The sequence below is a fragment of the Solanum verrucosum genome, unplaced genomic scaffold, assembly GCF_900185275.1.
Source record: "Solanum verrucosum unplaced genomic scaffold, falcon-dt-bn FXZP01000049.1, whole genome shotgun sequence".
In the NCBI taxonomy this organism is placed as follows: Eukaryota; Viridiplantae; Streptophyta; class Magnoliopsida; order Solanales; family Solanaceae; genus Solanum; species Solanum verrucosum.
In genome coordinates, this window is record NW_026020221.1 from 847,840 (window position 1) to 859,957 (window position 12,118).

At 36.6% G+C, this 12,118-nt stretch overlaps 1 protein-coding gene across 2 annotated transcripts in view; it reads left to right on the forward strand.

The window, feature by feature from the left end:
* LOC125831646 (uncharacterized) overlaps positions 1-12,118 on the forward strand; it is an 831,707-nt gene that overhangs the window by 340,000 nt on the left and 479,589 nt on the right. The window lies entirely within an intron of this gene.

Consider the following 12,118-nt stretch of genomic DNA (forward strand, 5'->3'; position numbering starts at 1 on the left):
ATGGCAGCAACTAATTTGGCAGCCACACTTGTAGAAATTAATAGTCACAAATGTGAAAGTGATAGCCACAAATGTGAAAGTTGGCAGCCACATTTGTGGAAATTGGTAGTTAATTTTTGGTAGAGTTTGACTGCCAAACTTTGTGGAAATTGACTGCCACCTTTGTGACATTAATGATGTAATCAAGAGGTTCAAAACTCTATCAATAAAGTAATAATTGAACATTTGATGATGCACCAAAATAAAGAAAGCAATATAGAGTAGAGAGAGTAGTAATCTACAGGCTATTAGTTTGTGAGAAGATAGCGTGGAAGTAATATTATTGTGAGTTGTAAGAAATAAAATAGTGTTATTCTTATATAAGAGTAATAATTTTTTGACACTACCAAATTTTCATCAATATCAATGTATTACTTATTCGGGTATCATATTTAACCCAATTTAATATTTGATGTCGTTGTTATTCTCTTGCTATTGCTATTTAGGATGGATAATATCCTGGGTGTGATTATCATTTTGTCCAACAACGTGGTATCAAAGACATGACAAATAACAATTCGTTGTCCTTTCGGTACCCCTTTCTCATAAGAGAAAATGATGAAAAATGGTGTCCACTAATGAAAGCAATTCTTGGCTCTTAAGATGTTTGAGATATTGTAGACAAAAGGTATATAATACCTGTTAGTGAGGAAACTTTATGTCACGCCCCAAGCCTAGACTCTGGATGTGACCGGCACTCGAGAACCATTTATGATCCCCAAGCGAACTCTTGGACTGACTGACTACTTAGCAGAAGACCCACTCAAGCAATAATGGGCTAAAAAAGAATTTGTTCTCAAAATACAACTCAACTCAAATAATGAAAGTACTCATTGCAATAAATATAATAGTTTGCAAAACATCTTTAAAGGAAAGGAAATACTGAAAGGCTCCTCGACGCTAACTATCTATGAAGCCTCTATTACTCAAGATGGATGTTAGAAAAAGAACCACGATATCTCAAGACAACTGACTAGAAAATGAATGTGAAGTCCCTCGAAATGCAATGAGGCTCACCCAAGCTATCTGAAGTACAAATTGATCTCAACAACATGTCAGTTGATGATCCTGGACACCTGTATCTGCATTATAAAAAGATGCAGGTCGAATGACATCAGTACATTGAACTGAACTCAATGACTGGAAGCAACTCAACTCAATCAATACATGAACATGAAGTGAAAACCATTTAACTTTACAATAATATATGCAATAAAAGTAATAGGAAACTAATAAATTTTACTTTATGGGGAGTTTCTCTAACCGATAACCATTACTATGAGCCTATCAATGATACAACGTTTCACCCACGTTGCAAGGACCATCCTATACCTTGTCGGGGTATAGGATACTACTATAACTATGGATCCATCTAATAGGCCTTCTCAGAGGAAGTGAGGAGTCACACGATAAATAAGTGCGATCCTATCCTATGCTGTTACGTAGTTTTATGAGACATGAGTTGAAAATAGACTCTTACCCAATTCAGTGCTCGATACTACTCCCAAAATATTAAATATTCTTTATGCTCAATCACCTTTTACAAAGAAAAGGACTATTACTTTAATTTTTACTTTGCTCAATCACCCTTTCAAAGAAAGGGACTATTACTTTACTGAAGTACTTTTCAAAAACGTCAATCACACTCTTTCTTTTTCTCAACTGTCAAATAGTAGATATGAAACCATTTGTTTCTTTCTTAAAAGACACTGTTCAAAACTTGCATTTAAAACATATACTTATGAACTTATCTTTCAAGTCCAAGATCGATATTTAAAAACTGAAAACTCTTATAATTTTCTAAAAATAGTTCTCTATTTTTCAATATAAAAATGATACGTTTGGAACCCTTTAAGTTTCCTTAAACTCCTTTTCAAAATAATGCTTTTAAACTTTTCTAGAAAACTCACTTTAGTTTTCAAAATCAATGTAAGGAAAATTACTCGCTCAAAATGCTTTTAGTAAAAATCAATATATATAGAGTTCATATGAAACTACAAACATAAACAATAATTCAAGAATTTCAATGCATAAAGTATCACAATATCATAATATAGGAATCTCATAGAAATGAGGGAAGAACCCTAGATTCAACTTTCTACTAGCTGAATTAGGATGTAGGGCATGATGTCGAACTATCCCAACACTATGAATAGTCATACATACCTGATTATGAAGCTATTAGACTGACAAATTTTGTGGAGACTTGATTTTATCTTGAACTAGAGGAAGAACATTAGTTTTTTGGAGGAAATCTTTGATCTTGATGTTGATAAAAGAAACTCTTGTATGAAGTTCTTAGAGTGGAAGAACATTGGAAAACCTTGGGTGGAATAATTCTCTTTGTATCTTTGATTTTTGACTTGAAGGTTTTAGGGTTCTTGATGGAGAACAAGAACCCTAGGTAAGTTTTAAGAAAATTTCTAAATGCTTGAATGTTTAGATTGATTATTTTGAGAGAAAAACTAGTAAGTTGAATGATATACTTAGTTAAAACCCTAAAAAATAACTTAGAATAGGGTTAGAAACGACATAGGGGAAAGACCAAAATGACCCCAATATAAAAACTAGCATAGTGCCTTATAAGAAAAGTTTCATGGACCGTTTAAGGCTCCATGGTCCGTGAAATACTTCACGAGCTGTATAGTGGTCCATGAACCTTTGACTGTCTAATAGGACTTTACTAAAATGGGCATAACGTTTTAACCCCGAACTTGAAATAATGTAAACTTGATGGTGTTGAAAAGAGGATTCAAAGACCTTTAATTTTATAGGTCACGAGTCACCTAATTCATAATGTGCTAAGAGATATGATCGTTTGAAATTGACCTATGTATAATCTTACGTCAAAACTTAATGGGTAAGGAAACTTTCAACTCAACTTTGTGCTACGGGATTCTAGTGACCTTAATTGATATCCAAAATCATTCCCACACTAATGAATTGACCTTAGCATCTAAGAAAAAATTAAGAATCACTCGGTTTGACCTTATACACAATTCAAGAATGGTTCGGGTCTTAACTTTGAAACTTTTGAGGTGTTACAATATCTCCCTCTTAGGATCATTCGTCCTTGAATGATGGTAAAGTTGAGAATGGAGGGGAAAAGAATTACCATCACTACCTCTTTTGACTTCTGAGCTTACCTACTAACATAGGGAAAACTGATTGATACAAATAGTTTGAAACTGTCTATAACACATAAGTCAAGAACGATATTTTTTTGAACATAACCCCGCTCTATCTGAAGTTATCTTACATGAAAAAAGGTATCTGGGCATGAATAAGACTATTATGCCTTAAGTAGTACAATATCTAGCTTTCAAGCCTAGCAACACCTCTAAACCATGACCTCCTTTATGAATACTGCACCTCATTAGCTGCAACTCATAACTCCTACAATAGTTTATGACTACTCTTACCAAGGTCTAAGTTAAATTGTCTGCTCTTACTATGTTCAAGCCTAATCTCTAAATCACAAGATGCTAAACATGAGATGTTTATACTAATCTAAACCACAAGATCCAGGTTTTATTCCTCTATAGGAAATCCCATCCCATAAATACTTCTCCTCACCACTACATTCAACCAAACTTTGAGTCCTAGTCAAAAAGCATCAAATACATCATGTATTCATCCACATGTAACCATACCACATTCAAACTTAGTACTATAACCAATCCATGGAATCCTACTAACCAATCTTCTAAGAATTCCTCCTCGTCTCGTCATCTTTATCAACTGAAATAACACGCATTACTATCAGGAACTAACTAACTACACTCACCTAACTATTACTTATAGTAAAATTTTATTCATCCTTCCGCCACTTTTATAACCTTGGATGGAATAAGCACTCTACTACTACTAACATAAGAAACATCAACCTTCTCCTTCTATAAACACTCAACTACTATCATCAACATCACTCTCTAACTAAAAAGGATCACTGAAAGAACTTTAGGACGAAAGATCATAAGCACGATTTATTCAAGAATTCTGATATAAGAATATGCATGACATACCATTATGTTGCAAGCCATTGAGAGTAAATCATGAATTCATGAGACTGAGCATACTATGAGACACGAGTGCTTATATGAATAGGTTTATATCATGAGGTTGATATCCATAACTTTATGTAGTAATATTGAGATCAATGGGCTAAAGTTTTTGACCCTCATTCGGGAACTGAGCATAGATGTAAATATATCTGAAGTGTATGAGCACAAGTTATGGACACAATTATGATAGTAGAAACATCAATAAGATATTGGAATGACTGAACTTTGAGAAATATGCAATATTATGAATGGATTGATATTTCTCTAAAACTTTTTCTAAACACATCGCTATCTGATTCTCAAGACTTGACTTGGTTTCTCATCTTATCATCTACCCTTAGGTCTGATGCTGATACTTTAAAGTTATGGATCTATTCCATCATCTCTATACTAATCTATATTCAATTTACTCTAATACTCAAGAAAGACTAATCCCATGGCTACTGAAATCTCCATATGCATGTACTAAGATTCATTCTAAGATCTACCTCTTTCTCATATGCTTCTCTTAACCTCTCCATGCTTCTATAGAAATGTTTCTATAATCGTTACCCGTATTGACTATATGATCCCCTCGACCAAACTTTCAAGGGTACTAAATAATTCTTACATCAGCCTACCCCACATTGACAACTCAACTATACTATCTAGGCACACATGAAAAACATCGTAAACTTAATTAAAACCTTGTCGGCCTACATATGATCTCGGGTACACTTCTTAATGCTCTTGCTAATCTAATGACTTAGTCATACTTCATTGCTCTCATATAAAAGTCATAGTATCACACTTGCATCACTCACATTTATCGAACAGTAATACCTAAATTCCTCACCTAATTTATGTCAAACCTACTAGATCAGATCTTTAAAACTAACATCATCACACTCATATTGCCATCTTTTTCTTATCACGACACTCATCTCAAATTCAAGCTTAGTGTCTAGTACTGAACACATATATAAATACAATGGTTCACTTATTATACTAACTTATGACTACTAGATAAAATTAATAAACACCATCCCACTAAGATCTCATGACAAGTAGTCAATATTTATGTCTCAGTCTACATACTTACAGTTTACCGTCACATTCCATTTCACACCTTAAGTACTATTTACCCATTCACTATACATCATTGCCTAATTAGTTCTATAACCCTCTGAATATCATGGGGATCTCCCTTAAAATTCATGAACCTAGCTTAGATCTATCACCTTATGACTACCTTAATATTTTATTCAATGCATATACTTGGTCGTCACTAACATAATGGGACATTAACATAAACTCCCTTCTAGTTAAAGTTTACTCAACTCATCCTGACTATCAATTATTACTCTACGTTCTATCATGAAATCTACATAAACTCAACTGAATTAATACATGAACATGAAGTGAAAACCATTTAAGCTTTACAATAAGATATACAATAAAAACAGTAGGAAAATAATATATTTTACTTTGTGAGGATTTTTTCAAACCGACAATCATTACTATAAGCCTAACAATGACACAAAATTTCACCCATGTTGCAAGGGCCATCCTATACCTTAACGGGGTATAGGATGCTACTATAACTATGAATCCATCTAATAGGCCTTCTTAGAGGCAGTGAAGAGTCACACGATAAATTGGTGCGATCATATCATACGCTGGGTACGTAGTTTTATGAGACTTGAGTTAAAAATAGATTCTTTCCAACTCGGTGCTTGATACTACTCATAAAATATTCAATATCATTTATGCTCAATTACCCTATACAATGAAAGGGACTAATACTTTACTTTACTTTTCACTTTTCTCAATCAACCTTTACAAAGAAAGGGACTATTACTTTACTAAAGTACTTTTCAAAAACATCAATCATACTCTTTCTTTTTCTCAACTGTGACATAGTAGATATGAAACTATTTGATTCTTTCTTAAAATACATTGTTCAAAACTTGCATTTAAAACGTATACTTATGGACTTATCTTTCAAGTCCAAGATTGATATATAAAAACTGAAAATTCTTATACTTTTTTGAAAATAGTGCTCTTTTGTTTTAGTATAAAAATGATACATTCAGAACCCTTTAAGTTCCATTAAACTCTTTTTCAAAATAATGCTTTAAAACTTTTCTCTTAAACTCACTTTAGTTTTCAAAATCAATGTAAGAAAAAATATTGCCTCAAAATGCTTTTAGTAAAACTCAATATATATAGGGTTCATGTGGAACTACAAACATGAACATTAATTCAACAATTTCAAAGCATAAAGTATTGCAATCTCATAATATAGGAATCTCATAGAAGTGAGCCAAGAACCCTAGATTAAAATTTCTAGTGATTGAATTGAGATGTAGGATGTGAAGACGGACTAGTCCAACACTATGAATTGCCTTAGATACACGATTATGAAGCTATTAGACTGAAAACTTTTGTGGAGACTTGATTTTATCTTGAAATTGAGGAAGAACCTTAGATTTTTGGAGGAAACCTTTGATCTTTGAATCTTGGTGATTGCTCTTGATAAAATAAACTCTTTTATGATGTTCTTAGAGTGGAAGAACAATGGAAAACCTTGAGTGGAAGGATTGTCTTTGTATCTTGGATTTTTTACTTGAAGTTTTTAGAGTTCTTGATGGCTTGAATGTTTAGGTTGATGATTTTGAGAGGAAAACTTGTTATTTGAATGATATACTCAGTTAAAACACTCAAAAACGACTCAGAATTGTTTTAAAAACGACATAGCAGAAAAACCAAAATAATTCCAACTTAAGAACTAACAGAGTGCCTTAAAAGGAAGGTTTCACAGACTGTTTAAGGCTCTACACTCCGGAAAATACTTCACGGGCCATATAGCCTTCTGTGAACCTTCATTTGTCTGATAGGACTTCACTAAAACGGGCATAATTCTTTACTCCAAACTCAAAATGAGGCAAACTTGGTGGCGTCGCAAAGAGGACTCAAAGACCTTTAATTTTTTTGTTTATGGGTCACCTAATTCATTATGTACTGAGAGATATGATCTTTTGAATTTGACCTAATAGAATCTTACGTCAAACTTAATCAGTAAGGAAGTTTAAAACTCAACTTTGTGTTAGGGGATTCGAGTGACCTTATTTGATATCCAAAATCATCCCAACGTTAATGAATTGACCTTAGCATCCAAGAATAATTAAGAATAACTTGGTATGACCTTATACGTAATTCAAGAATGGTTTGGGTCATAACTTAGAAATATTTGGGGTGCGACACTTTATCCTCAAATGAAAAGGATGTCTTATTAAATACAAGAAAGAAAGATCAACATTCCCTTACTCTCATCCATCAATGTTTGGATGATGGCATGTTTGAGAAGGTAACTGATGCAACCACCTCAAAAGAAGCTTGGGAGATTTTACGAAATTCTCCTCAGGGAGTTGATAAAGTAAAGAAGATAAAACTTCAAACTCTAAGTGTTGACTTTGAAGTTTTAAAAATGAAATAATCCGAATCCATTTCGGATTTTCATTCAAAATTAATGGCTATTGTAGATAAACTAAGAAGATACGGGGAAGAAGTAGATGATGTGCGTGTGGTAGAAAAAAACTCATTCTCTAACACCCAAATTTGATAACGTGGTGTGTACTAATGTTTGTGTAATCAAGACACAACTTTCGATGCAAGTGTCTACGATCGTACAATAGTTTAGTAACCCAACCAAGGGTTGGGGTCGAGTCCCAAGGGAGTGGTTTTGAGAATTAATAGAAAAATAAAATTTAGTTCTAACTAGTCGTAGCTAAAGACATTAACGATTAAAAATATTGTAAATTAAAAAGGGGATACAAGAGTGTCATTTAACAAATGGGGGTTTTGTCACAAATAAGTAAAAACAACAAAATAAACAAGGGTTTCTAAGTAATGAGAGGGGATCCTTGGGACGTGACGGGAATAAATGTTAAGCTAGATTATTGGGTACATGCTTTCGATAGAGGATTCATAGAATAATTGTGATTAGGCTAGACTTTAAGGGGGATAAGTTCTCTCTAGAGCAACTTACCCCGTTTCAAATGCGTTCCTCTCAGACACCCACTTGCCGCATGAAGAACAGCCTACGCCTTAACCCACTCACTCTCTCGAGTTGAGTGTGTGGACATGGGACTAGGGTTCACTCTCTCGAGCTGAACCTCATGTCGACCCACTCACACTGGTCATCAATCTTGTGGTCTTAGTTTTATGACCTCGCTCTAGAGCAAGCTGAAAACACATAAATAAACTTGTATTTGCAACTACAAATTCATTAAATTCATCCACAACCACTAAACGAAGTCACATTTAAACTACGAACAGACTATCAACAACTAAGACCCAACAACTAATCTAACCCATATTTACTAAATCACACCCCAAGAATTGGGGTTTTTAGCCACACATGTATAAGAGAGAGAAATTTATACCAAATTGAGCTTGCATTGAACTGGGTATGAAGATTTAAGTCTTGATACAAGCCAAAATTGAAGAATCCAATAGACCCAAATCCAAATCTTGAAGATGAAACCCTTTGGAACTTCAAGTTTTCAAAACCCTCTCAAACTTAGAGCAAAAATATCAAAAAGTACTATTCTATATGAAAATTATGATAATTGTTCGACTCTTAAAACTACAACTCTAACTAGTATTTATAGCTTTCACAGATTTGTGCTACAACGGATCATTTGGCGTCGTTAGTCAGAATCGCTGATCAACATGGCGATTCGCCTTTTGGTGTAGTTTATCGCCGGCTTGCACCATCCTTTAGTATCATCGTGCTCTCGGTCATTGGGCGACATAGTACTGCTTCACGGAACTGCTTGAGGATACGCCGACTATTCCCTTTCGCCGACTTGATCCTTTCCTTCCGGGCACAACACACCGGAACAAAAGGCAAAGTAGGACCATTCGACGACTCGCCAAATGGACTCGGCGATCCTCAGGCCTTCATTTCTTCGTTCTTTTCAGCCTTTTCGTTCCTTTTTGTGACGTAGTATCCATGCTTTCCTTCAAACATCAAATACCTGAAACTTAAGTGTTTTCATTAGATATTGAGATAAGATAATCATTTGAGGACACAATTTCTGTTAAAATATCCCTAAATGAGTCAAATTTGTGGACTCATCAACAACCCCAACTTAAACTTTTGTTTGTCCTCAATAAAACTTAAGTTCAGCCGTTCAAAAAGGGTGTCTTGAACAGTGCTACACAAGACTCGACCATGAATGCAGACAACAAGACTCAATTACTTATGTAAAGATCAAGTGTGCACTCAAAGATTCAAGTAGTGACTCACCAATATCAAAGAATCTCATGCTCACAATACTTGTCTCAAATGCAAGTTCAAGCTCAACTAAAGTGTTTGAATGCCCTCACAGAAAGAATGATTCCATAATCGCTTATAATGACTTAATCATCTAAAGTTCAGGAATCAGATGCAACGCTCACACTCACAAAGATGAAAACAATATATGCTTTCACCCATAGGTTTGCCCGTATTTTCCAATTGACATTTGTTTCAGCTTTCTCAAGATATAAAGGTTCTTTTCGAGGCTTGCAATACTTAGTGGCTTTCATCCTTATGAATTGTGGTGCTCACAACACTTCCTTCCCTTTTCCTTCATCATTTTCTTTAGTGGTCATAAATCATCCTATTATTCACTTTCCATAGTGTGTTGGAAACCCCATTTGCAATTTAAAATGAAAGGAGCCATAAGCTCAATCACCCACGGAAATAGATAAAATACAATTTTAAAGCAGAACAACCCAAATATATACACAAAACACAACTATCAACACAAAATGTGTGGGCTTCACCCCACCACAAATAAAAAGTATTTGTCCTCAAATGCAACTAAAAGTATCTAAAAGTAAAAAATAATAAGACAAAGAGGGAGGTAAAGAAAGGTCCTGTCTATGTAGTCTCTCTCTCTCTGTTGGGGTCTCGGTGGCTGGTGTAGCAGTCTATATATGGGCATCAGTGCCCAGAGTAGCCTCAGATGGAATATCACTGCCAGATCAACTAGGAGCTGCTGTGGATTTCTCAGTCGGCTATGTATGGATCACCGGCTGCACAACCATCTCTATAAGATCTGACAAGTCTCTGAATATGCTCTCATCTCTGCTCCTTTGTGTCTCCTCAGCATGTACCGATATTAACTCCTCGTCGGTATCTGCATCTGATTCTATATGCGCTGTGCCATCTCCTTGTACATCTCTGGTGGTAGCCAGAGGAATCCTCGAGGTCTCAGGAGCATCCCTCTCCTCAACAGTCTCTAGTAGTGAAGTAAAGTCAGTAGACTTAAGATAGTCTACGTCCTTCCTCTAACTCGCAATCTCGTCTTTTAAAGTCGTCACCTCAGAGGCCTCCCCCATATCTGCTCTCACAAGCAAAGACTCTCACCGTCAAGGCATTAACAGAAGTTTGAAGAGGGGGGGGGGGTAAGTGTTGCTATTATGGCACTGCCACTTATCCCCGGGATGGATCTCTCCAATCGGGGTAGCTCTCACATCAGCTGAATAGGCCAACCGCCCCCATCTTCAGGATCACTGCCTCAGTAATCTTGGCAGGCTAAGAGGATGAGGGAGCACCTGGAACCTATGAGGAAGAGGAAGAAGGAGCGAGTATACCTGAGGGCTCAGAGGTCGGAGTAGGCGAAGCTTCCTCTATTGGTAATGAGTCAACATTGACCTCTGGTGAAGTGTCTGCTAGATCTGCTCTCTTCATGTCAACCTCCTCTCGAGTTAACTTGGCCTCAATATGCCGGATGTCAGTGGAGGATGAAGGGATAACCTCTATATCATTTGCAGGATACTGGGGTACTCCGGCATGCCGACATAACTTAGTGATCAAAATTGGGAATGGTAGAGAGGTAAGTGTCTGCTTGGCTCTCATGGTCATCTTCTGCGAAGTCAGTAGTCCTAGGTCTATCCACCTCTTGTCCATGATAGAACCGAGGCAAGCCTCCTTAGGATGGCGCAAAATAGACTCGTTCTGGGATGACATGATAGTGTTTCTGATGAAGCCAAACCAGAACCTGGAGGCGATGTTCATGTCCCTTTTCTCAATGGGAGCTCTTGTATCCATCCACCTTGGGGTAGTGTCAAAAATCATCGGAGCCAACCAACCATTCAAGTCATCTAGGGACTGAACAATCGACAACCCCTCGTAAGGGAGTGCAGAGTGTAGCGGTCTACCTAATACAACATTAATATGCTCGCTCTGACACTCCACCTCCTTGCCTCTGACCATGACCGACTTCACTGGTTGAAACTCACTTGCCTTCTTCTTTTTCTTAGGCACCAACTCCCCATAAGCAGTGTAAAATTCTCTTACCCAAGAGGGAATGTAGGGGTCTCGGGGTCATGTGAACTGCTCGAATCCATGGTATCAGAGAATTTCAAGCACATCAGGATGCTTGCCTTCTATGCCCTCCAAGAATAGTAACTTCTCTTTTATGATGGTCCGTAAACCATCACCTTTCAATCTGTTTAACATCCTCGGTGGAGGAACTATAGGAAGTGCAGGAGTTACTGAGGATGCCTGGGTTAGCACTGAGTCTGTAGTCGGAGGAGTGGCAGCTGAGGGAGTACTGGTGGTTGTGGGCTAAGATCTGGCTCGGAGCGCATCCCTTCGGTTAATCAGAGGCTGTTCATCCTCTGGTTCAGAGAAGTTTGGCTCAATATATTCTCCTATTTAGCTATATGTTTCTTCCTCTTGCCTCTGTCTCCCAGTTGGAGGTTATCCCCTCTTCTCTTTGGAGGGTTTGATCCTCCTTCATTTATTGTAATGCCCTTTGCCTTTTTTCTGAGGTGGCTCGGTTAGATTGGTGCGTACCATATCTGTAAAATATCAAGAAGAAATTCAAATGCAAGAACATAAAAGTTATTGCAAATAGACTGGCCGATCAAGTCGGTGAGTCGCCGAACTTCTTTGATGATCTAAGTCGAGCTCGCCGAAGAGATTGGCTCAACAATTAAGGCAAGCCGACAATAGGAGAGTCCTTTCGACTAAT